Raw genomic sequence first — 27,403 nt, 5'->3', positions numbered from 1 at the left:
CATCTCTCATCCTCCTCTTTCATCTTTCATCCTACTCTCTCATCTCTCATCTTCCTCTCCCATCTCTCATCCTCCTCTCTCATCTCTCATCTTCCTCTCCCATCTCTCATCTTCCTCTCTCATCTCTCAACCTCCTCTCCCATCTCTCATCCTCCTCTCCCATCTCTCATCCTCCTCTCCCATCTCTCATCTCTCATCCTCCTCTCTCATCTCTCATCATCCTCTCTCATCATCCTCTCTCAACCTCCTCTCCCGTCTCTCCGCCCCCTCTCCCATCTCTCATCCTCCTCTCTCATCCTCCTCTCTCATCTCACATCCTCCTCTCTCATCTCTCATCTCTCATCATCCCCATCTCTCATCCTCCTCTCCCATCTCTCATCCTCCTCTCATCTCTCATCCTCCTCTCCCATCTCACATCCTCCTCTCTCATCTCTCATCCTCCTCTCTCATCTCTCATCATCCTCTCTCATCCTCCTCTCCTGTCTCTCATCCTCCTCTCCCATCTCTCATCCTCCTCTCCCATCTCTCATCCTCCTCTCCCATCTCTCATCCTCCTCTCTCATCTCTCATCCTCCTCTCTCATCTCTCATCCTCCTCTCTCATCTCTCATCCTCCTCTCTCATCTCTCATCATCCTCTCTCATCCTCCTCTCCTGTCTCTCATCCTCCTCTCCCATCTCTCATCCTCCTCTCCCATCTCTCATCCTCCTCTCCCATCTCTCATCCTCCTCTCCCATCTCACATCCTCCTCTCTCATCTCTCATCATCCTCTCTCATCCTCCTCTCCCATCTCTCATTCTCCTCTCCCATCTCACATCCTCCTCTCCCATCTCACATCCTCCTCTCCCATCTCTCATCCTCCTCTCTCATCTCTCATCCTCCTCTCTCATCTCTCATCCTCCTCTCTCATCTCTCATCCTCCTCCTCTCCTATCTCTCATCATCCTCCTCTCCCATCTCTCATCATCCTCCTCTCCCATCTCTCTTCCTCCTCTCTCTTCCTCCTCTCCCATCTCTCATCCTCCTCTCTCATCTCTCATCCTCCTCTCTCATCTCTCATCATCCTCCTCTCCCATCTCTCATCATCCTCCTCTCCCATCTCTCTTCCTCCTCTCTCTTCCTCCTCTCCCATCTCTCATCCTCCTCTCCCATCTCTCACCCTCATCTCTCAGCCTCCTCTCCCATCTCTCACCCTCATCTCTCAGCCTCCTCTCCCATCTCTCATCATCCTCCTCTCCCATCTCTCCTCCTCCTCTCTCTTCCTCCTCTCCCATCTCTCATCCTCCTCTCCCATCTCTCACCCTCATCTCTCAGCCTCCTCTCCCATCTCTCACCCTCCTCTCTCATCTCTCTCCATGTTATTCAGTCACAAGGGCATAGCTGTCCTCAAACCACGAGTGTTGCCGTTTTTAAATTAAGGAGCGCTTTATCTCAATGAATTACAAGTGGCTGGAGGTCCTATTTAAATGAGGCCATCGCTTTACATACATTTTACATAGTTGACTGGAGTTGACAGTAAAGTTAAACATTTTCTTTCTGTGGTGAACTGTGAATGTACCTCCTATGTGTGTTAAAAGAAGCTGCTGTAAATTACAGTGGGTTGACAAGTGTGTGCTCGTGTGCATGTGCGCGCGCGCATGTGTGTGTGTGTGCGCGTGTGCATGCATTAGTAGGTGCATGTGTGTAACATCTATAATGTGTGTATGTTCTCAATCTCTGACACTGTTTTTGAGCAGCCTTTACAGCAGAATTCCTCTTTCCTCTTTTCTGTGTTGTATCCCAAAGGCTCTGAAGACACACCCACTGTATGAAGACCCTCACGTCTATTATCATATTGTATGTAGATTCATGATGACTCTCCTTTCTGCTCTCCTTTCTGGTGGTACTCATCCTCCTGGCCTCAGGGGACACAGAGCTCTGCTCTCCTTTCTGGTGGTAATCATCCTCCTGGCCTCAGGGGACACAGAGCTCTGCTCTCCTTTCTGGTGGTACTCATCCTCCTGGCCTCAGGGGACACAGAGCTCTGCTCTCCTTTCTATGGTAATCATCCTCCTGGCCTCAGGGGACACAGAGCTCTGCTCTCCTTTCTATGGTACTCATCCTCCTGGCCTCAGGGGACACAGAGCTCTGCTCTCCTTTCTATGGTACTCATCCTCCTGGCCTCAGGGGACACAGAGCTCTGCTCTCCTTTCTATGGTAATCATCCTCCTGGCCTCAGGGGACACAGAGCTCTGCTCTCCTTTCTGGTGGTAATCATCCTCCTGGCCTCAGGGGACACAGAGCTCTGCTCTCCTTTCTATGGTACTCATCCTCCTGGCCTCAGGGGACACAGAGCTCTGCTCTCCTTTCTGGTGGTACTCATCCTCCTGGCCTCAGGGGACACAGAGCTCTGCTCTCCTTTCTGGTGGTACTCATCCTCCTGGCCTCAGGGGACACAGAGCTCTGTTCTCCTTTCTATGGTAATCATCCTGCTGGCCTCAGGGGACACAGAGCTCTGCTCTCCTTTCTATGGTACTCATCCTCCTGGCCTCAGGGGACACAGAGCTCTGCTCTCCTTTCTGGTGGTACTCATCCTCCTGGCCTCAGGGGACACAGAGCTCTGCTCTCCTTTCTATGGTAATCATCCTCCTGGCCTCAGGGGACACAGAGCTCTGCTCTCCTTTCTGGTGGTAATCATCCTGCTGGCCTCAGGGGACACAGAGCTCTGCTCTCCTTTCTGGTGGTAATCATCCTGCTGGCCTCAGGGGACACAGAGCTCTGCTCTCCTTTCTGGTGGTACTCATCCTCCTGGCCTCAGGGGACACAGAGCTCTGCTCTCCTTTCTGGTGGTACTCATCCTCCTGGCCTCAGGGGACACAGAGCTCTGTTCTCCTTTCTATGGTAATCATCCTCCTGGCCTCAGGGGACACAGAGCTCTGCTCTCCTTTCTGGTGGTACTCATCCTACTGGCCTCAGGGGACACAGAGCTCTGTTCTCCTTTCTATGGTAATCATCCTCCTGGCCTCAGGGGACACAGAGCTCTGCTCTCCTTTCTGGTGGTACTCATCCTCCTGGCCTCAGGGGACACAGAGCTCTGTTCTCCTTTCTATGGTAATCATCCTGCTGGCCTCAGGGGACACAGAGCTCTGTTCTCCTTTCTGGTGGTACTCATCCTCCTGGCCTCAGGGGACACAGAGCTCTGCTCTCCTTTCTGGTGGTAATCATCCTCCTGGCCTCAGGGGACACAGAGCTCTGCTCTCCTTTCTATGGTACTCATCCTCCTGGCCTCAGGGGACACAGAGCTCTGTTCTCCTTTCTTTGGTACTCATCCTCCTGGCCTCAGGGGACACAGAGCTCTGCTCTCCTTTCTATGGTAATCATCCTCCTGGCCTCAGGGGACACAGAGCTCTGTTCTCCTTTCTGGTGGTACTCATCCTCCTGGCCTCAGGGTACACAGAGCTCTGCTCTCCTTTCTGGTGGTACTCATCCTCCTGGCCTCAGGGGACACAGAGCTCTGCTCTCCTTTCTGGTGGTACTCATCCTCCTGGCCTCAGGGGACACAGAGCTCTGTTCTCCTTTCTATGGTACTCATCCTCCTGGCCTCAGGGGACACAGAGCTCTGTTCTCCTTTCTGGTGGTACTCATCCTCCTGGCCTCAGGGGACACAGAGCTCTGCTCTCCTTTCTGGTGGTACTCATCCTCCTGGCCTCAGGGGACACATAGCTCTGCTCTCCTTTCTGGTGGTACTCATCCTCCTGGCCTCAGGGGACACAGAGCTCTGCTCTCCTTTCTGGTGGTAATCATCCTCCTGGCCTCAGGGGACACAGAGCTCTGCTCTCCTTTCTATGGTAATCATCCTCCTGGCCTCAGGGGACACAGAGCTCTGCTCTCCTTTCTGGTGGTACTCATCCTCCTGGCCTCAGGGGACACAGAGCTCTGTTCTCCTTTCTATGGTAATCATCCTGCTGGCCTCAGGGGACACAGAGCTCTGCTCTCCTTTCTATGGTACTCATCCTCCTGGCCTCAGGGGACACAGAGCTCTGCTCTCCTTTCTGGTGGTACTCATCCTCCTGGCCTCAGGGGACACAGAGCTCTGCTCTCCTTTCTATGGTAATCATCCTCCTGGCCTCAGGGGACACAGAGCTCTGCTCTCCTTTCTGGTGGTACTCATCCTCCTGGCCTCAGGGGACACAGAGCTCTGTTCTCCTTTCTATGGTAATCATCCTGCTGGCCTCAGGGGACACAGAGCTCTGCTCTCCTTTCTATGGTACTCATCCTCCTGGCCTCAGGGGACACAGAGCTCTGTTCTCCTTTCTTTGGTACTCATCCTCCTGGCCTCAGGGGACACAGAGCTCTGCTCTCCTTTCTATGGTAATCATCCTCCTGGCCTCAGGGGACACAGAGCTCTGTTCTCCTTTCTGGTGGTACTCATCCTCCTGGCCTCAGGGGACACAGAGCTCTGCTCTCCTTTCTGGTGGTACTCATCCTCCTGGCCTCAAGGGACACAGAGCTCTGTTCTCCTTTCTATGGTACTCATCCTCCTGGCCTCAGGGGACACAGAGCTCTGTTCTCCTTTCTGGTGGTTCTCATCCTCCTGGCCTCAGGGGACACAGAGCTCTGCTCTCCTTTCTGGTGGTAATCATCCTGCTGGCCTCAGGGGACACAGAGCTCTGCTCTCCTTTCTGGTGGTAATCATCCTGCTGGCCTCAGGGGACACAGAGCTCTGCTCTCCTTTCTGGTGGTACTCATCCTCCTGGCCTCAGGGGACACAGAGCTCTGCTCTCCTTTCTGGTGGTACTCATCCTACTGGCTTCAGGGGACACAGAGCTCTGTTCTCCTTTCTATGGTAATCATCCTCCTGGCCTCAGGGGACACAGAGCTCTGCTCTCCTTTCTGGTGGTACTCATCCTCCTGGCCTCAGGGGACACAGAGCTCTGCTCTCCTTTCTGGTGGTACTCATCCTCCTGGCCTCAGGGGACACAGAGCTCTGTTCTCCTTTCTATGGTAATCATCCTGCTGGCCTCAGGGGACACAGAGCTCTGCTCTCCTTTCTGGTGGTACTCATCCTCCTGGCCTCAGGGGACACAGAGCTCTGCTCTCCTTTCTGGTGGTACTCATCCTCCTGGCCTCAGGGGACACAGAGCTCTGCTCTCCTTTCTGGTGGTAATCATCCTCCTGGCCTCAGGGGACACAGAGCTCTGCTCTCCTTTCTGGTGGTACTCATCCTCCTGGCCTCAGGGGACACAGAGCTCTGCTCTCCTTTCTGGTGGTACTCATCCTCCTGGCCTCAGGGGACACAGAGCTCTGCTCTCCTTTCTGGTGGTACTCATCCTCCTGGCCTCAGGGGACACAGAGCTCTGTTCTCCTTTCTGGTGGTACTCATCCTCCTGGCCTCAGGGGACACAGAGCTCTGCTCTCCTTTCTATGGTAATCATCCTCCTGGCCTCAGGGGAAACAGAGCTCTGCTCTCCTTTCTGGTTTTACTCATCCTCCTGGCCTCAGGGGTCACAGAGCTCTGCTCTCCTTTCTATGGTAATCATCCTGCTGGCCTCAGGGGACACAGAGCTCTGTTCTCCTTTCTGGTGGTACTCATCCTCCTGGCCTCAGGGGACACAGAGCTCTGCTCTCCTTTCTGGTGGTACTCATCCTCCTGGCCTCAGGGGACACAGAGCTCTGCTCTCCTTTCTGGTGGTAATCATCCTCCTGGCCTCAGGGGACACAGAGCTCTGCTCTGCTTTCTGGTGGTAATCATCCTCCTGGCCTCAGGGTACACAGAGCTCTGCTCTCCTTTCTGGTGGTAATCATCCTGCTGGCCTCAGGGGACACAGAGCTCTGTTCTCCTTTCTGGTGGTACTCATCCTCCTGGCCTCAGGGGACACAGAGCTCTGTTCTCCTTTCTGGTGGTAATCATCCTCCTGGCCTCAGGGGACACAGAGCTCTGCTCTCCTTTCTGGTGGTACTCATCCTCCTGGCCTCAGGGGACACAGAGCTCTGCTCTCCTTTCTATGGTAATCATCCTCCTGGCCTCAGGGGACACAGAGCTCTGCTCTCCTTTCTATGGTAATCATCCTCCTTGCCTCAGGGGTCACAGAGCTCTGCTCTCCTTTCTGGTGGTAATCATCCTCCTGGCCTCAGGGGACACAGAGCTCTGCTCTCCTTTCTGGTGGTACTCATCCTCCTGGCCTCAGGGGACACAGAGCTCTGCTCTCCTTTCCGGTGGTACTCATCCTCCTGGCCTCAGGGCACACAGAGCTCTGCTCTCCTTTCTGGTGGTACTCATCCTCCTGGCCTCAGGGGACACATAGCTCTGCTCTCCTTTCTGGTGGTACTCATCCTCCTGGCCTCAGGGGACACAGAGCTCTGCTCTCCTTTCTGGTGGTAATCATCCTCCTGGCCTCAGGGGACACAGAGCTCTGCTCTCCTTTCTATGGTAATCATCCTCCTGGCCTCAGGGGACACAGAGCTCTGCTCTCCTTTCTGGTGGTACTCATCCTCCTGGCCTCAGGGGACACAGAGCTCTGTTCTCCTTTCTATGGTAATCATCCTGCTGGCCTCAGGGGACACAGAGCTCTGCTCTCCTTTCTATGGTACTCATCCTCCTGGCCTCAGGGGACACAGAGCTCTGCTCTCCTTTCTGGTGGTACTCATCCTCCTGGCCTCAGGGGACACAGAGCTCTGCTCTCCTTTCTATGGTAATCATCCTCCTGGCCTCAGGGGACACAGAGCTCTGCTCTCCTTTCTGGTGGTACTCATCCTCCTGGCCTCAGGGGACACAGAGCTCTGTTCTCCTTTCTATGGTAATCATCCTGCTGGCCTCAGGGGACACAGAGCTCTGCTCTCCTTTCTATGGTACTCATCCTCCTGGCCTCAGGGGACACAGAGCTCTGTTCTCCTTTCTTTGGTACTCATCCTCCTGGCCTCAGGGGACACAGAGCTCTGCTCTCCTTTCTATGGTAATCATCCTCCTGGCCTCAGGGGACACAGAGCTCTGTTCTCCTTTCTGGTGGTACTCATCCTCCTGGCCTCAGGGGACACAGAGCTCTGCTCTCCTTTCTGGTGGTACTCATCCTCCTGGCCTCAAGGGACACAGAGCTCTGTTCTCCTTTCTATGGTACTCATCCTCCTGGCCTCAGGGGACACAGAGCTCTGTTCTCCTTTCTGGTGGTTCTCATCCTCCTGGCCTCAGGGGACACAGAGCTCTGCTCTCCTTTCTGGTGGTAATCATCCTGCTGGCCTCAGGGGACACAGAGCTCTGCTCTCCTTTCTGGTGGTAATCATCCTGCTGGCCTCAGGGGACACAGAGCTCTGCTCTCCTTTCTGGTGGTACTCATCCTCCTGGCCTCAGGGGACACAGAGCTCTGCTCTCCTTTCTGGTGGTACTCATCCTACTGGCTTCAGGGGACACAGAGCTCTGTTCTCCTTTCTATGGTAATCATCCTCCTGGCCTCAGGGGACACAGAGCTCTGCTCTCCTTTCTGGTGGTACTCATCCTCCTGGCCTCAGGGGACACAGAGCTCTGCTCTCCTTTCTGGTGGTACTCATCCTCCTGGCCTCAGGGGACACAGAGCTCTGTTCTCCTTTCTATGGTAATCATCCTGCTGGCCTCAGGGGACACAGAGCTCTGCTCTCCTTTCTGGTGGTACTCATCCTCCTGGCCTCAGGGGACACAGAGCTCTGCTCTCCTTTCTGGTGGTACTCATCCTCCTGGCCTCAGGGGACACAGAGCTCTGCTCTCCTTTCTGGTGGTAATCATCCTCCTGGCCTCAGGGGACACAGAGCTCTGCTCTCCTTTCTGGTGGTAATCATCCTCCTGGCCTCAGGGGACACAGAGCTCTGCTCTCCTTTCTGGTGGTACTCATCCTCCTGGCCTCAGGGGACACAGAGCTCTGCTCTCCTTTCTGGTGGTACTCATCCTCCTGGCCTCAGGGGACACAGAGCTCTGTTCTCCTTTCTGGTGGTACTCATCCTCCTGGCCTCAGGGGACACAGAGCTCTGCTCTCCTTTCTATGGTAATCATCCTCCTGGCCTCAGGGGAAACAGAGCTCTGCTCTCCTTTCTGGTTTTACTCATCCTCCTGGCCTCAGGGGTCACAGAGCTCTGCTCTCCTTTCTATGGTAATCATCCTGCTGGCCTCAGGGGACACAGAGCTCTGTTCTCCTTTCTGGTGGTACTCATCCTCCTGGCCTCAGGGGACACAGAGCTCTGCTCTCCTTTCTGGTGGTACTCATCCTCCTGGCCTCAGGGGACACAGAGCTCTGCTCTCCTTTCTGGTGGTAATCATCCTCCTGGCCTCAGGGGACACAGAGCTCTGCTCTGCTTTCTGGTGGTAATCATCCTCCTGGCCTCAGGGTACACAGAGCTCTGCTCTCCTTTCTGGTGGTAATCATCCTGCTGGCCTCAGGGGACACAGAGCTCTGTTCTCCTTTCTGGTGGTACTCATCCTCCTGGCCTCAGGGGACACAGAGCTCTGTTCTCCTTTCTGGTGGTAATCATCCTCCTGGCCTCAGGGGACACAGAGCTCTGCTCTCCTTTCTGGTGGTACTCATCCTCCTGGCCTCAGGGGACACAGAGCTCTGCTCTCCTTTCTATGGTAATCATCCTCCTGGCCTCAGGGGACACAGAGCTCTGCTCTCCTTTCTATGGTAATCATCCTCCTTGCCTCAGGGGTCACAGAGCTCTGCTCTCCTTTCTGGTGGTAATCATCCTCCTGGCCTCAGGGGACACAGAGCTCTGCTCTCCTTTCTGGTGGTACTCATCCTCCTGGCCTCAGGGGACACAGAGCTCTGCTCTCCTTTCCGGTGGTACTCATCCTCCTGGCCTCAGGGCACACAGAGCTCTGCTCTCCTTTCTATGGTAATCATCCTCCTGGCCTCAGGGGACACAGAGCTCTGCTCTCCTTTCTGGTGGTACTCATCCTCCTGGCCTCAGGTGACACAGAGCTCTGCTCTCCTTTCTGGTGGTACTCATCCTCCTGGCCTCAGGGGACACAGAGCTCTGCTCTCCTTTCTGGTGGTAATCATCCTCCTGGCCTCAGGGGACACAGAGCTCTGCTTTACTTTCTGGTGGTAATCATCCTGCTGGCCTCAGGGGTCACAGAGCTCTGCTCTCCTTTCTGGTGGTACTCATCCTCCTGGCCTCAGGGGACACAGAGCTCTGCTCTCCTTTCTGGTGGTACTCATCCTCCTGGCCTCAGGGGACACAGAGCTCTGCTCTCCTTTCTGGTGGTACTCATCCTCCTGGCCTCAGGGGACACAGAGCTCTGCTCTCCTTTCTGGTGGTAATCATCCTCCTGGCCTCAGGGGACACAGAGCTCTGCTTTACTTTCTGGTGGTAATCATCCTGCTGGCCTCAGGGGTCACAGAGCTCTGCTCTCCTTTCTGGTGGTACTCATCCTCCTGGCCTCAGGGGACACAGAGCTCTGCTCTCCTTTCTGGTGGTACTCATCCTCCTGGCCTCAGGGGACACAGAGCTCTGCTCTCCTTTCTGGTGGTACTCATCCTCCTGGCCTCAGGGGACACAGGGCTCTGCTCTCCTTTCTGGTGGTACTCATCCTCCTGGCCTCAGGGGACACAGAGCTCTGTTCTTCTTTCTATGGTAATCATCCTGCTGGCCTCAGGGGACACAGAGCTCTGCTCTCCTTTCTATGGTACTCATCCTCCTGGCCTCAGGGGACACAGAGCTCTGTTCTCCTTTCTATGGTACTCATCCTCCTGGCCTCAGGGGACACAGAGCTCTGTTCTCCTTTCTATGGTAATCATCCTGCTGGCCTCAGGGGACACAGAGCTCTGCTCTCCTTTCTATGGTAATCATCCTCCTGGCCTCAGGGGACACAGAGCTCTGTTCTCCTTTCTATGGTAATCATCCTGCTGGCCTCAGGGGACACAGAGCTCTGCTCTCCTTTCTATGGTAATCATCCTCCTGGCCTCAGGGGACACAGAGCTCTGCTCTCCTTTCTGGTGGTACTCATCCTCCTGGCCTCAGGGGACACAGAGCTCTGTTCTCCTTTCTGGTGGTACTCATCCTCCTGGCCTCAGGGGACACAGAGCTCTGTTCTCCTTTCTATGGTAATCATCCTCCTGGCCTCAGGGGACACAGAGCTCTGCTCTCCTTTCTGGTGGTACTCATCCTCCTGGCCTCAGGGGACACAGAGCTCTGTTCTCCTTTCTATGGTAATCATCCTGCTGGCCTCAGGGGACACAGAGCTCTGCTCTCCTTTCTGGTGGTACTCATCCTCCTGGCCTCAGGGGACACAGAGCTCTGCTCTCCTTTCTGGTGGTAATCATCCTCCTGGCCTCAGGGGACACAGGGCTCTGCTCTCCTTTCTATGGTAATCATCCTCCTGGCCTCAGGGGACACAGAGCTCTGCTCTCCTTTCTGGTGGTACTCATCTTCCTGGCCTCAGGTGACACAGAGCTCTGCTCTCCTTTCTGGTGGTACTCATCCTCCTGGCCTCAGGGGACACAGAGCTCTGCTCTCCTTTCTGGTGGTAATCATCCTCCTGGCCTCAGGGGACACAGAGCTCTGCTTTACTTTCTGGTGGTAATCATCCTGCTGGCCTCAGGGGTCACAGAGCTCTGCTCTCCTTTCTGGTGGTACTCATCCTCCTGGCCTCAGGGGACACAGAGCTCTGCTCTCCTTTCTGGTGGTACTCATCCTCCTGGCCTCAGGGGACACAGAGCTCTGCTCTCCTTTCTGGTGGTACTCATCCTCCTGGCCTCAGGGGACACAGAGCTCTGCTCTCCTTTCTGGTGGTAATCATCCTCCTGGCCTCAGGGGACACAGAGCTCTGCTTTACTTTCTGGTGGTAATCATCCTGCTGGCCTCAGGGGTCACAGAGCTCTGCTCTCCTTTCTGGTGGTACTCATCCTCCTGGCCTCAGGGGACACAGAGCTCTGCTCTCCTTTCTGGTGGTACTCATCCTCCTGGCCTCAGGGGACACAGAGCTCTGCTCTCCTTTCTGGTGGTACTCATCCTCCTGGCCTCAGGGGACACAGGGCTCTGCTCTCCTTTCTGGTGGTACTCATCCTCCTGGCCTCAGGGGACACAGAGCTCTGTTCTTCTTTCTATGGTAATCATCCTGCTGGCCTCAGGGGACACAGAGCTCTGCTCTCCTTTCTATGGTACTCATCCTCCTGGCCTCAGGGGACACAGAGCTCTGTTCTCCTTTCTATGGTACTCATCCTCCTGGCCTCAGGGGACACAGAGCTCTGTTCTCCTTTCTATGGTAATCATCCTGCTGGCCTCAGGGGACACAGAGCTCTGCTCTCCTTTCTATGGTAATCATCCTCCTGGCCTCAGGGGACACAGAGCTCTGTTCTCCTTTCTATGGTAATCATCCTGCTGGCCTCAGGGGACACAGAGCTCTGCTCTCCTTTCTATGGTAATCATCCTCCTGGCCTCAGGGGACACAGAGCTCTGCTCTCCTTTCTGGTGGTACTCATCCTCCTGGCCTCAGGGGACACAGATCTCTGTTCTCCTTTCTGGTGGTACTCATCCTCCTGGCCTCAGGGGACACAGAGCTCTGTTCTCCTTTCTATGGTAATCATCCTCCTGGCCTCAGGGGACACAGAGCTCTGCTCTCCTTTCTGGTGGTACTCATCCTCCTGGCCTCAGGGGACACAGAGCTCTGTTCTCCTTTCTATGGTAATCATCCTGCTGGCCTCAGGGGACACAGAGCTCTGCTCTCCTTTCTGGTGGTACTCATCCTCCTGGCCTCAGGGGACACAGAGCTCTGCTCTCCTTTCTGGTGGTAATCATCCTCCTGGCCTCAGGGGACACAGGGCTCTGCTCTCCTTTCTATGGTAATCATCCTCCTGGCCTCAGGGGACACATAGCTCTGCTCTCCTTTCTGGTGGTAATCATCCTCCTGGCCTCAGGGGACACAGAGCTCTGCTCTCCTTTCTGGTGGTACTCATCCTCCTGGCCTCAGGGGACACAGAGCTCTGCTCTCCTTTCTGGTGGTACTCATCCTCCTGGCCTCAGGGGACACAGAGCTCTGCTCTCCTTTCTATGGTAATCATCCTCCTGGCCTCAGGGGACACAGAGCTCTGCTCTCCTTTCTATGGTAATCATCCTCCTGGCCTCAGGGGACACAGAGCTCTGCTCTCCTTTCTGGTGGTACTCATCCTCCTGGCCTCAGGGGACACAGAGCTCTGCTCTCCTTTCTATGGTAATCATCCTCCTGGCCTCAGGGGACACAGAGCTCTGCTCTCCTTTCTATGGTAATCATCCTCCTGGCCTCAGGGGACACAGAGCTCTGCTCTCCTTTCTGGTGGTAATCATCCTCCTGGCCTCAGGGGACACAGAGCTCTGCTCTCCTTTCTGGTGGTACTCATCCTCCTGGCCTCAGGGGACACAGAGCTCTGCTCTCCTTTCTGGTGGTACTCATCCTCCTGGCCTCAGGGCACACAGAGCTCTGCTCTCCTTTCTGGTGGTACTCATCCTCCTGGCCTCAGGGGACACAGAGCTCTGTTCTCCTTTCTATGGTAATCATCCTGCTGGCCTCAGGGGACACAGAGCTCTGTTCTCCTTTCTGGTGGTACTCATCCTCCTGGCCTCAGGGGACACAGAGCTCTGCTCTCCTTTCTGGTGGTACTCATCCTCCTGGCCTCAGGGGACACAGAGCTCTGCTCTCCTTTCTGGTGGTACTCATCCTCCTGGCCTCAGGTGACACAGAGCTCTGCTCTCCTTTCTGGTGGTACTCATCCTACTGGCCTCAGGGGACACAGAGCTCTGTTCTCCTTTCTATGGTAATCATCCTCCTGGCCTCAGGGGACACAGAGCTCTGCTCTCCTTTCTGGTGGTACTCATCCTCCTGGCCTCAGGGGACACAGAGCTCTGCTCTCCTTTCTGGTGGTACTCATCCTCCTGGCCTCAGGGGACACAGAGCTCTGTTCTCCTTTCTATGGTAATCATCCTGCTGGCCTCAGGGGACACAGAGCTCTGCTCTCCTTTCTATGGTACTCATCCTCCTGGCCTCAGGGGACACATAGCTCTGTTCTCCTTTCTATGGTACTCATCCTCCTGGCCTCAGGGGACACAGAGCTCTGTTCTCCTTTCTATGGTAATCATCCTGCTGGCCTCAGGGGACACAGAGCTCTGCTCTCCTTTCTATGGTAATCATCCTCCTGGCCTCAGGGGACACAGAGCTCTGTTCTCCTTTCTATGGTAATCATCCTCCTGGCCTCAGGGGACACAGAGCTCTGCTCTCCTTTCTGGTGGTACTCATCCTCCTGGCCTCAGGGGACACAGAGCTCTGCTCTCCTTTCTGGTGGTACTCATCCTCCTGGCCTCAGGGGACACAGAGCTCTGTTCTCCTTTCTGGTGGTAATCATCCTCCTGGCCTCAGGTGACACAGAGCTCTGCTCTCCTTTCTGGTGGTACTCATCCTCCTGGCCTCAGGTGACACAGAGCTCTGCTCTCCTTTCTGGTGGTACTCATCCTCCTGGCCTCAGGGGACACAGAGCTCTGCTCTCCTTTCTATGGTAATCATCCTCCTGGCCTCAGGTGACACAGAGCTCTGCTCTCCTTTCTATGGTAATCACCCTCCTGGCCTCAGGTGACACAGAGCTCTGCTCTCCTTTCTGGTGGTACTCATCCTCCTGGCCTCAGGGGACACAGAGCTCTGCTCTCCTTTCTGGTGGTAATCATCCTCCTGGCCTCAGGGGACACAGAGCTCTGTTCTCCTTTCTGGTGGTACTCATCCTCCTGGCCTCAGGTGACACAGAGCTCTGTTCTCCTTTCTGGTGGTACTCATCCTCCTGGCCTCAGGGGACACAGAGCTCTGCTCTCCTTTCTATGGTAATCATCCTCCTGGCCTCAGGGGACACAGAGCTCTGCTCTCCTTTCTGGTGCTACTCATCCTCCTGGCCTCAGGGGACACAGAGCTCTGTTCTCCTTTCTATGGTAATCATCCTCCTGGCCTCAGGGGAAACAGAGCTCTGCTCTCCTTTCTGGTGGTATCATCCTCCTGGCCTCAGGTGACACAGAGCTCTGCTCTCCTTTCTATGGTACTCATCCTCCTGGCCTCAGGGGACACAGAGCTCTGCTCTCCTTTCTGGTGGTACTCATCCTCCTGGCCTCAGGGGACACAGAGCTCTGCTCTCCTTTCTGGTGGTACTCATCCTCCTGGCCTCAGGGGACACAGAGCTCTGCTCTCCTTTCTGGTGGTACTCATCCTCCTGGCCTCAGGGGACACAGAGCTCTGCTCTCCTTTCTGGTGGTACTCATCCTCCTGGCCTCAGGGGACACAGGGCTCTGCTCTCCTTTCTGGTGGTAATCATCCTCCAGGCCTCAGGGGACACAGAGCTCTGCTCTCCTTTCTGGTGGTAATCATCCTCCTGACCTCAGGGGACACAGAGCTCTGCTCTCCTTTCTGGTGGTACTCATCCTACTGGCCTCCGGCGACACAGAGCTCTGTTCTCCTTTCTATGGTAATCATCCTCCTGGCCTCAGGGGACACAGAGCTCTGCTCTCCTTTCTGGTGGTACTCATCCTCCTGGCCTCAGGGGACACAGAGCTCTGCTCTCCTTTCTATGGTACTCATCCTCCTGGCCTCAGGGGACACAGAGCTCTGTTCTCCTTTCTGGTGGTAATCATCCTCCTGGCCTCAGGGGACACAGAGCTCTGCTCTCCTTTCTGGTGGTACTCATCCTGCTGGCCTCAGGGGACACAGAGCTCTGTTCTCCTTTCTATGGTACTCATCCTCCTGGCCTCAGGGGACACAGAGCTCTGTTCTCCTTTCTGGTGGTACTCATCCTCCTGGCCTCAGGGGACACAGAGCTCTGCTCTCCTTTCTATGGTAATCATCCTCCTGGCCTCAGGGGACACAGAGCTCTGCTCTCCTTTCTATGGTAATCATCCTCCTGGCCTCAGGGGACACAGAGCTCTGTTCTCCTTTCTGGTGGTACTCATCCTCCTGGCCTCAGGGGACACAGAGCTCTGCTCTCCTTTCTATGGTACTCATCCTCCTGGCCTCAGGGGACACAGAGCTCTGCTCTCTTTTCTGGTGGTACTCATCCTCCTGGCCTCAGGGGACACAGAGCTCTGCTATCCTTTCTGGTGGTACTCATCCTACTGGCCTCAGGGGACACAGAGCTCTGTTCTCCTTTCTATGGTACTCATCCTCCTGGCCTCAGGGGACACAGAGCTCTGCTCTCCTTTCTTGTGGTACTCATCCTCCTGGCCTCAGGGGACACAGAGCTCTGCTCTCCTTTCTATGGTACTCATCCTCCTGGCCTCAGGGGACACAGAGCTCTGTTCTCCTTTCTGGTGGTAATCATCCTCCTGGCCTCAGGGGACACAGAGCTCTGCTCTCCTTTCTGGTGGTACTCATCCTGCTGGCCTCAGGGGACACAGAGCTCTGTTCTCCTTTCTATGGTACTCATCCTCCTGGCCTCAGGGGACACAGAGCTCTGTTCTCCTTTCTGGTGGTACTCATCCTCCTGGCCTCAGGGGACACAGAGCTCTGCTCTCCTTTCTATGGTACTCATCCTCCTGGCCTCAGGGGACACAGAGCTCTGCTCTCCTTTCTATGGTACTCATCCTCCTGGCCTCAGGGGACACAGGGGGTGTGGCGGGTTGGGTTGGGGATGTTTTGGGTATGGGTTTGGTTGGGGTGAGGTTGGGGAGAAAGACAACAGAGAGTGTTGATTGGGAGTGAAAGTGTGTGAGTGTGAAAGACGGGGATTTTGCAGACAGGCGCAATGTTTATGAGTGTAGGCTTAGCTAAATATATTGTTTATGTGTGTAGGATTAGCTAAATACTTTATTTATGTGTGTACGCTTAGCTAAATACATTGTTTATGTGTGCAGACTTAGCTAAATATATTGTTTATGTGTGTAGGCTTAGCTAAATACATTGTTTATGTGTGCAGACTTAGTTAAATACATTGTTCATGTGTGCAGACTTAGTTAAATACATTGTTTATGTGTGCAGACTTAGTTAAATACATTGTTTATGTGTGCAGAATTAGCTAAATACATTGTTTATGTGTGCAGACTTAGTTAAATACATTGTTCATGTGTGCAGAATTAGCTAAATACATTGTTTATGTGTGCAGACTTAGTTAAATACATTGTTCATGTGTGCACTTAGCTAAATACATTGTTCATGTGTGCAGACTTAGCTAAATACATTGTTCATGTGTGCACTTAGCTAAATACATTGTTCATGTGTGCAGACTTAGTTAAATACATTGTTTATGTGTGCAGACTTAGATACATACATTGTTCATGTGTGCAGACTTAGATACATACATTGTTTATGTGTGCAGACTTAGTTAAATACATTGTTAATGTGCAGACTTAGTTAAATACATTGTTCATGTGTGCACTTAGCTAAATACATTGTTCATGTGTGCACTTAGCTAAATACATTGTTCATGTGTGCACTTAGCTAAATACATTGTTTATGTGTGCAGACTTAGTTAAATACATTGTTTATGTGTGCAGACTTAGTTAAATACATTGTTCATGTGTGCAGACTTAGCTAAATGCATTGTTTATGTGTGCAGACTTAGCTAAATACATTGTTCATGTGTGCAGACTTAGCTAAATGCATTGTTTATGTGTGCAGACTTAGCTAAATGCATTGTTCATGTGTGCAGACTTAGCTAAATGCATTGTTCATGTGTGCAGACTTAGTTAAAAACATTGTTCATGTGTGCAGACTTAGTTAAATACATTGTTTATGTGTGCAGACTTAGCTAAATGCATTGTTCATGTGTGCAGACTTAGCTAAATGCATTGTTCATGTGTGCAGACTTAGTTAAAAACATTGTTCATGTGCAGACTTAGTTAAATACATTGTTCATGTGTGCAGACTTAGTTAAATACATTGTTCATGTGCAGACTTAGTTAAATACATTGTTCATGTGCAGACTTAGTTAAATACATTGTTCATGTGTGCAGACTTAGTTAAATACATTGTTCATGTGCAGACTTAGTTAAATACATTGTTCATGTGCAGACTTAGCTAAATACATTGTTTATGTGTGCAGACTTAGTTAAATACATTGTTTATGTGTGCAGACTTAGCTAAATACATTGTTTATGTGTGCAGACTTAGTTAAATACATTGTTTATGTGTGCAGACTTAGTTAAATACATTGTTTATGTGTGCAGACTTAGCTAAATACATTGTTTATGTGTGCAGACTTAGCTAAATACATTGTTTATGTGTGCAGACTTAGTTAAATACATTGTTCATGTGTGCAGACTTAGTTAAATACATTGTTCATGTGTGCAGACTTAGTTAAATACATTGTTTATGTGTGCAGACTTAGATACATATGTGCTGGAGTTAGTGTGCGGTGTGAGTGTAACTTTCAGAGAATGTAGTCAGTTAGTCTGACTGGTAATGAAACGTTGTTTTTGTGTGTGGGAACTATTTTCTCTCTACCGTGACACTCTTCCTCTTTGTTTTGAGCAACATGCTCCCTGACTTGAAATGCGTCTCCTTCTGGAGAAGTAAATCTCTCTCTATCGACAGGCACCCGTGTTCCACAGGGGATCGCTTCTCCAAACTGGAATACAGAACCTTTGCTTCAAACACACATCCCTCCTCCCCCCTCTCTCTATCCCCTCTCCCTCTATCCTCCCTCTATCCTCCATCTCTCCCTCTATTTTCTCCCTCTCTCCTCCCTCTATTTTCTCCCTCTCTCCTCCCTCTATCCCAGGTCTGAGCAATTATTAGGATATATTTTTGCCATCGCGGGCCATAATCATATTACAGGATTATACATCATGTGTATGACTGTGTTGACAGATCTACTGTAAATCACGTACAGATATGCTACTTATTTGACTTTTTTAACATGCACAGAAATAAACCCCATCCATGTTCTCCTTTTGGTAGGGATTTTCATTATTTAACATGTAAACAATAAACTACACGGTGGGAAAAGTACACTGTGCATTCATCACCACGGACAGAACTCTTGTTAAGGGGTATGCACAAAGCCACAAGAAAGAAGGAGTGCTCAACATTACATTAAAACTTCTCAATCAGTGTGAGGAGTGTGTCTCTGATGGGCATTGACTAGAGCGGTGAAGTCAGGTATCGTTTCTGACGTCGCTATACTCAGGATTGCTGCGAGGTGAGAGTCAGTAAGAGATGATCTGTGCCTTAACTTGATTTATATTTCATCACAGAACATGTCTGTTTACTTACATAAACTCAGCAAAAAAAGAAACGTCCTTTTTTCAGGACCCTGTCTTTCAAAGATAATTCATAAAAATCCAAATAACTTCTCAGATCTTCATTGTAAAGGGTTTAAGAAGGGACGCCTATCCCGTCAACGGGGCAGTTGTAAATCATGTAGATTTTAGAGAAACAACACATGTCGGTACATATAAGGGTCTTATATTGGCTGAAAGCTTAAATTCTTGTTAATATAACTACACTGTCCAATTCACAGTAGCTATTACTGAGAAAAAATGCCATGCTATTGTTTGAGGAGAGCTCCTAACAAAACATTCTTTTCACTGCGATAGGTTTGATAAATTCATCCCTAAAGGTGAAATGTGCACTTACATTCTGAAATCTTGCTCTGATTTATCATCCAAAGGGTCCCAGAGATAACATGAAGTGTCGTTTTGTTAGTTGTTAGATAAAATCCTTTTTCATATCATAAAAGGTCCATATAGCATGCACAATCTATTTTGTATTTCCACTCGTTCAATTTGCAAAGAAAGGAATCTGAGAAAATCTAACCCTAAACGTTGTTTCAACCAGTCAAATTACATTCATATTTATTCCTCAGAGATCCTAGAACATAACCAGACTTCACTATATCATTAGGGGTGTAGTATATCCTATAGGACACCTTGTTTGGTCAGAGAGCGATGCCTTCATGGCGCGCCGATGACACGGGCGGTCTTCACTTGATTGACTGTAACTGTCAAATAAGCACCAATCGGGGTCAATGAGCTGGGCTTTACGGGAGTATGCGGAAACCCCGTATCTGTAACAAAATGTAGCTGTTAACCTTGTGCGACAGCAAGCCTTTTCTTTTTGGACAAAAATTACAAGAATATGGAGAGTTATGAAATTATGAAAACTGGGTGTTTTGCAAATGTTCAACTTATAATATGGCTACTAATACTGGAAAAGCAAAATCAAAGTCCAAGTATACAGATTTGACGATATTCCTGCAGAAAAATGTAATGTAAATGTTTCTTTCACGATTTGCCCAAATGTACCTGGGTGACTTCACACTAAATGTCATGTAGCTTGCTCATACTTCAGTCTGAAACTTTGCACATACACTGCTGCCCTCTTGTGGACACCATCGGAATTACAAGCAGGGTGATGGCTAGATTTGGGCCTTTTCTGTTGCATTTCAAAGATGGTGGTAGAAAGAAAATACAAAAAAAATGTTGTTTTTTTCTTTGTATTTCCTTCTATCAGATCTATTGTGTTATATCCTCCTACATTCACATTTCCACAAACTTCAAAGTGTTTCCTTTCAAATGGTACCAATAATATGCATATCCTTGCTTCAGGGCCTGAGCTACAGGCAGTTAGATTTGGGTATGTCATTTTAGTTGGAAAATAAAAAAAAGGGGGCTTTCAAAGATAATTCGTAAAAATCCAAAACACTTCACAGATCTTCATTGTAAAGGGTTTGAACACTGTTTCCCATGCTTGTTCAATGAATCATAAACAATTAATGAACATGCACCTGTGGAACGGTCATTAAGACACTAACAGCCTACAGATGGTAGGCAATTAAGGTCAAAGTTATGAAAACTTAGGACACTAAAGAGGCCTTTCTACTGACTCTGAAAAACACCAAAAGAAAGATGCCCAGGGTCCCTGCTCATCTGTGTGAACGTGCCTTAGGCATGCTGCAAGGAGGCATGAGGACTGCAAATGTGGCCAGGGCAATAAATTGCAATGTCCGTACTGTGAGACACCTAAGACAGCGCTACAGGGAGACAGGGAGGACAGCTGATCGTCCTCGCAGTGGCAGACCACGTGTAACAACACCTGCACAGGATCGGTACACCCGAGCATCACACTTGTGGGACAGGTACAGGATGGCAACAATAACTGCCCGAGTTACACCAGGAACGCACAATCCCTCCATCAGTGCTCAGACTGTCCGCAATAGGCTGAGAGAGACTGGACCGGGGGCTTGTAGGCCTGTTTTAAGGCAGGTCCTCACCAGACATTACCGGCAAAGACGTTGCTTATGGGCACAAACCCACCATCGCTGGACCAGACAGGACTGGCAAAAGTGCTCTTCACTGACGAGTCGTGGTTTTGTCTCACCAGGGGTGATGGTCGTATTTGCGTTTATCGAAAAAGGAATGAGCGTTACACCGAGGCCTGTACTCTGGAGCGGGATCGATTTGGAGGTGGAGGGTCCGTCATGGTCTGGGGCGGTGTGTCACATCATCATCGGACTGAGCTTGATGTCATTGCAGGCAATCTCAACGCTGTGCGTTACAGGGAAGACATCCTCTTCCCTCATGTGGTACCCTTCCGACAGGCTCATCCTGACATGACCCTCCAGCATGACAATGCCACCAGCCATACTGCTCGTTCTGTGTGTGATTTCCTGCAAGCCAGGAATGTCAGTGTTCTGCATTGGCCAGTGAAGAGCCCGGATCTCAATCCCATTGAGCACGTCTGGGACCTGTTGGATCGGAGGGTGAGGGCTATGGCCAAATCCCCCCCAGAAATGTCCGGGAACTTGCAGGTGTCTTGGTGGAAGAGTGGGGTAACATCTCACAGCAAGAACTGGCCAATCTGGTGCAGTCCATGAGGAGGATATGCACTGCAGTACCTAATGCAGCTGGTGGCCACGACAGATACCGACTGTTACTTTTGATTTTGATCCCCCCTTTGTTCAGGGTCACATTATTCCATTTCTGTTCGTCACATGTCTATGGAACTTGTTCAGTTTATGTCTCAGTTGTTGAATCTTGTTATGTTCATACAAATATTTGCACATGTTAAGTTTGCTGAAAATAAACACAGATGACAGTGAGAGGACGCTTCTTTTTTTGCTGAATGTAGGTTGACCCAAACAGTACAAACATCTTCTGAGCATCTCCTAATCTTTGGAGAGTTTTGTTTATCGAGAGATGAACCTCATCAGTGACAAAGTTTTGAATAGTTCTCCAATCACTGCATCAGCATGAAGATTGATAAGTTCAAGTTGCAGGTCAGTGGGAGCGTTATCCACATTGAAGGTGAAAGGAGAGGAAAACAACAGCATGTTATTTTCCAACACTTTGAAATCCTCAAAACGATGAGAAAACTCACCATTCAAAGCACTGAGCAGCGATGTCTACTTCTCCCGCTGATCATCTGATAGGGACCAGACTAGTAGTGTCGGAAGGTGGGTGAGGTTGTTGGCTTCTACTTGGCGGGTCAGGAGGAGTAATTTTCCCTTGAAGGCTTTGACAAGGATGTACATCTGATGTGCAAACAGGTCCTTCCCTTGTAGTTTGGAATTCAGTTAATTCATGAGGGCCATGATGTCCACGGTGAAGGCAAAATCAGCCAACCATTCTTTATCTTGCAGTTGAGGGAAATCCACATATTTTCCTTTCATTTGCAAAAACTCAGCAATCTCCGACTTCAGGTCCCACCCACTTTTAAGCACCTTCCCCAAACTCAGCCATCTCACGTTTGTGTGGTAGTGGAGATCTGCACCTTCCCCAAACTCAGCCATCTCACGTTTGTGTGGTAGGGGAGATCTGCACCTTCCCCAAACTCAGCCATCTCACGTTTGTGTGGTAGGGGAGATATGTCTCTTCCCCAAACTCAGCCATCTCACGTTTGTGTGGTAGGGGAGATCTGTCTCTTCCCCAAACTCAGCCATCTCACGTTTGTGTGGTAGGGGAGATCTGTCTCTTCCCCAAACTCAGCCATCTCACGTTTGTGTGGTAGGGGAGATATGTCTCTTCCCCAAACTCAGCCATCTCACGTTTGTGTGGTAGGGGAGATATGCACCTTCCCCAAACTCAGCCATCTCACGTTTGTGTGGTAGGGGAAATATGTCTCTTCCCCAAACTCAGCCATCTCACGTTTGTGTGGTAGGGGAGATCTGTCTCTTCCCCAACCTCAGCCATCTCACGTTTGTGTGGTAGGGGAGATCTGTCTCTTCCCCAAACTCAGCCATCTCACGTTTGTGTGGTAGGGGAGATATGTCTCTTCCCCAAACTCAGCCATCTCACGTTTGTGTGGTAGGGGAGATCTGTCTCTTCCCCAAACTCAGCCATCTCACGTTTGTGTGGTAGGGGAGATCTGCACCTTCCCCAAACTCAGCCATCTCACGTTTGTGTGGTAGGGGAGATCTGTCTCTTCCCCAAACTCAGCCATCTCACGTTTGTGTGGTAGGGGAGATCTGCACCTTCCCCAAACTCAGCCATCTCACGTTTGTGTGGTAGGGGAGATCTGCACCTTCCCCAAACTCAGCCATCTCACGTTTGTGTGGTAGGGGAGATATGTCCCTTCCCCAAACTCAGCCATCTCACGTTTGTGTGGTAGGGGGATCTGCACCTTCCAACAGTGAGACAAACTGCCTGTGGTTTAAAGATTTTGCTCTTATGAAGTTTACTGTATCCGCATTATGGCTCATTTTTAGAACACATTTACAGAGCACCTCTTAATGAATAATGCAATGCAGGAAAATACTTTTCTGATTTGGGTTCAGCAACTTGATCTATCCTTTTCAAAAAGCCAACATTTTTTCCTGTCAAGTTTGGGCACCCATCAGTGGTCACACTGGATAACTTTTCAAAACTCAGTCCCAGCTTTGCCACACTTGTTAACCTCATCCAATAAATATTCCCTGTGGTTGTGCTCTTCATTGACTGCACTGAAGCAAGCTCCTCTGTAATTTCAAAGTCTGGGGTTATGCCTCGTAAAGAATATCAACAACTGCACCGTGTCACTGCTCTCATCCAGGGCCAAGGAGAAATAGGTGAAATCCTTTACCTTGTCTTTCAACTGTTGTTCCATATTCTCTGTGATGTCCTCAACATGCCGTATCACTGTTCGTCTTGACATGGAAACATTTTCAAACAGCTCTTTCTTGTCGGGGCAAGGTATTGCAGCAGAGTCAATTAAACATTATTTTATGAATTCGCCATCAGCGAATGGCTTGCTATGTTTAGCAACTTTGTGGGACAGTACATAGCTAGCTCTCTCAATTCCGTCGTTTGCTAAATGCAGTTTTGTGAAAGTCCTTGCTGCTTTTGCAACACAGAAAGCAACTCTTTCGATGCACTTGCCCTCTGCTCAGAAGACCTATTCCTATATTTCTCTGCATGCTATTCATTCCAGTCATTGGAGGCTATTTTGTAAATTACATCGCCAAAGTCAAGGATCGGTAGGATAGTCAGTTTTATGAAGGTATGTTTGGCAGCATGAGTGAAGGATGCTTTGTTGCGAAATAGGAAGCCGATTCGAGATTACATTTTGGATTGTAGATACTTAATATGAGTCTGGAAGGAGAGTTTACAGTCTAACCAGACACCTAGGTATTTGTAGTTGTCCACATATTCTAAGTCAAAACCGTCCAGAGTAGTGATGCTAGACGAGCAGGCAGGTGCGGGCAGCGATCGGTTGAAGAGCATGCATTTAGTTTTACTTGCATTTAAGAGCAGTTGGAGACCACGGAAGGAGAGTTGAATGGCGTTGAAGCTCGTTTGGAGGTTAGTTAACACAGTGTCCAAAGACGGGCCAGATGTATACAGAATGGTGTCGTCTGCGTAGAGGTGGATCAGAGAATCACCAACTGCAAGAGCGACTTCATTGATATATACAGAGAAAAGAGTCAGTCCCGAGAGTTGAACCCTGTGGCACCCCCATAGAGACTGCCAGAGGTCCGGACAACAGGCCCTCCGATTTGACACACTGAACTCTATCTGAGAAGTAGTTGGTGAACCAGGCTAGGCAGTCATTTGAGAAACCAAGGCTGTTGAGTCTGCCGATAAGAATGCGGTGATTGACAGAGTCAAAAGCCTTGGGCAGTTCGATGAAGACGGCTGCACAGTATTGTCTTTTATCTATGGTGGTTATGATATCGTTTAGGACCTTGAGCGTGGCTGAGGTGCACCCATGACCAGCTCGGAAACCAGATTGCATAGCGGAGAAGGTACGATGGTGATTCGAAATGGTCGGTGATCTGTTTGTTGACTTGGCTTTCGAAGACCTTAGAAAGGCAGGGTAGAATAGATATAGGTCTGTAACAGTTTGGGTCTAGAGTGTCTCCCCCTTTGAAGAGGTGGATGACCGCAGCAGCTTTCCAATCTTTGGGGATCTCAGACGATACGAAAGAGATGTTGAACAGGCTAGTAATAGGGGTTGCAACAATTGCGGCGGATCATTTTAGAAAGAGAGGGTCCAGATTGTCTAGGCCAGGTGATTTGTAGGGTTCCAGATTTTGCAGCTCTTTCAGAACATCAGCTATCTGGATTTGGGTGAAGGAAAATGGGCGAGGCTTGGGCAAGTTGCTGTGGGGGGTGAAGAGCTGTTGACCGGGGTAGGGGTAGCCATGTGGAAAGCATGTCCAGCCTTAGAAAAATGCTTATTGAAATTCTCGAGTATAGTATATTTATCGGTGGTGACTGTGTTTCCTAGCCTCAGTGCAGTGGGCAGATGGGAGGTGCTCTTATTCTCCATGGACTTTACAGTGTCCCACAACTTTTTGGAGTGTGTGCTACAGGATGCAAATTTCTGTTTGAAAAAGCAACTTTTGCTTTCCTAACTGCCTGTGTATATTGGTTCTTAACTTCTCTGAAAAGATGCATATCATGGGGGCTAATGCAGTACGCCACAGGATGTTTTTGTGCTGGTCAAGGGCAGTCAGATCTAGAGTGAACCACGGGCTATATCTGTTCCTGGTTCTACATTTTTTGAATGGGGCATGCTTATTTAACCTGTCTAGGATCAGCGTGGCGCTAGCGGCACACCCCCCCCCCCCCCCACTGAAAAACCAGTGCCGCGAAATTCAAAAAAAATATTTTTTTTAAATATTTAACTTTCACACATTAAAGTCCAATACAGCTAATGAAAGACACAGATCTTGTGAATCCAGTCAACTTGTCCGATTTTTAAAATGTTTTACAGGGAAGACACAATATGTAAAGATGTACATCTATTACCTAAAAACACATTAGCATAATCCACCATCTTTTATTTGTCCACCAACACCAGTAGCCATCACCAATTCGACTAAACTAAGATATTTATAGCCCCTAACCAACAAAAAAACTCATCAGATGACAGTCTGATAACATATTTATGGTATGGGATAGGTTTTGTTAGAAAAAAGTGCATATTTCAGGTAGATGGCATTGGTTACAATTGCACCCACCGTCACAAATGGAATAGAAAAACTACTTAGAGCAACGTGTTTACCTACTTACTAATCATCAAACATTTCGTAAAAATACACAGCATACACGAATCGAAAGACACAGATCCTGTGAATACAGACAATATTTCAGATTTTCTAAGTGTCTTACAGCGAAAACACAATAAATCGTTATATTAGCTTAGCACATAGCAATTAGCAGCCCAGCATTGATTCTAGCCAAAGTGAGCGATAAAAGTCAACATCGCCAAAAGATATTAATTTTTTCACTAACCTTCTCAGAATTCTTCCGATGACACTCCTGTAACATCACATTACAACATGCATATACAGTTTGATCGAAAATGTTTATATTTAGCCACCAAAATCATGGTTAGACAATGTGAAATGTAGACAAGCTGGTAAAGAAAAAGTCCTTGCGCCACTTAGACAGTGATCTACTCTTAAACATAAATACTCATAAACGTGACTAAAAAATATAGGGTGGACAGGGATTGATAGACAATTTAATTCTTAATACAATTGCGTTATTACATTTTTTAATTTATCCTTACTTTTCAATACAGTTTGCGCCAAGCGAAGCTACGTCAAAAAACATGGCGTCCTAAGCCACTAAAATGTTTCGACAGAAACACGATTTATCATAATAAAAATGTCCTACCTTGAGCTGTTCTTCCATCAGTATCTTGGGCAAAGGATCCTTTCTTGGGAGGAATCGTCTTTTGGTGGAAAGCTGTCCTCTTGCCATGTGAAAATGCCAACTGCGTTCGGGATGAACTGAAAGCGTGCCCACCTATTCACAGCGTTAAAGAAATAAATGTCCCAAAATCGCACTAAACGGATATAAATTGCTATAAAACGCTTTAAATTAACTACCTTATGATGTTTTTAACTCCTATAACGAGTGAAAAGATGACCGGAGAAATATAACAGGCTAAACTAACGCTTGGAACAGGAGAGGGTCGGTGTCCTCCACGCGCGTTACGCAGCAAGAAAAGACTTGCTAGCTACAGGGTTTTTTGATTTATAGGGCCTGTGAACGCGCAATCGACCCCATTGGAATCGTCATCACGTAAAGGCATCCAGGGGAAGACGTAAGAAGTGTCCGTACAGTCATAGCACTATCAGTGCCGTTTTAACTGACTTCAGAACAGTGGCCAACATTTCTGAAATCTGAATCCATGTCAGGGAAATTGCTGTAGAATGGGCTCTGTTCCACTTAGAGACAAAATTTCAACTCCTATAGAAACTATAGACTGTTTTCTATCCAATAATAATAATAATATGCATATTGTACGATCAAGGATTTTGTGGGAAGCCGTTTCAAAAATTAGCCAAATTAGCATAAATAGTCTAAACAGCGCCCCAATCCCCAAACGGTTTTAGATGGTGAGGAAAGCACTTTTAAAGAATAACCAGGCATTCTCTACTGACAGAATGAGGTCAATATCTTTCCAGGATACCCGGGCCAGGTCGATTAGAAAGGCCTGCTTGCTGAAGTGTTTTAGGGAGCGTTTGACTGATAGAACTCAGTGCACTCAATTTGATGGGCTTATGTCTGTTAAATTGTCTGTCTTTAATGGTGTGCCCCAAGGCTCTGGACTTGGTCCTCTCTTATTCACTATTTATATAAATTATTTAGACAAAAATGTCCAAAATGCGCAACTTCATTTTTATGCTGATGATACTGTTATTTACTGTTGTGCCTCGTCTCTTACAAAAGCTTTCCAGAACTTGCAAACTGCTTTTTATACTGTTCAACATACCTTGTGTCAATTGAAGCTTATCTTCAATACTGACAAAACTAAACTAATGGTGTTTTTTAAAGCAAGAAATAGACCTCTGAACCTTTCACCTATTACTACCTGTCAGGGCAAGGAGATTGAGGTCGTAACCTCATATAAATATCTTGGAATTTTAATTGATGACGGCCTCTCTTTTAAATTGCATATTCAACAATTTACAAAAAAATTTAGGCTGAAATTGGGATTTTATTTTAGGAATAAGGCCTGTTTTTCTTTTGAAGCCAGAAGGAGGCTAGTATCAGCTAAGTTTATGCCTTTACTAGAACCACGGGAACTAAAAA

The 27,403-nt window shown here is 49.3% G+C and overlaps 1 protein-coding gene across 6 annotated transcripts in view; it reads left to right on the top strand.

Annotated features, from left to right (window-relative positions):
- The window catches only part of LOC129813118 (alpha-(1,6)-fucosyltransferase-like), a 182,028-nt gene that overhangs the window by 53,811 nt on the left and 100,814 nt on the right, over nucleotides 1-27,403 (top strand). The gene's annotated exons all lie outside the window — the stretch shown is intronic.

This window comes from Salvelinus fontinalis, chromosome 16 (genome assembly GCF_029448725.1).
Source record: "Salvelinus fontinalis isolate EN_2023a chromosome 16, ASM2944872v1, whole genome shotgun sequence".
Lineage (NCBI taxonomy): Eukaryota > Metazoa > Chordata > Actinopteri > Salmoniformes > Salmonidae > Salvelinus > Salvelinus fontinalis.
Note: the sequence above shows the minus strand (reverse complement) of the source record. Positions and strands in the feature narration are given on the sequence as shown.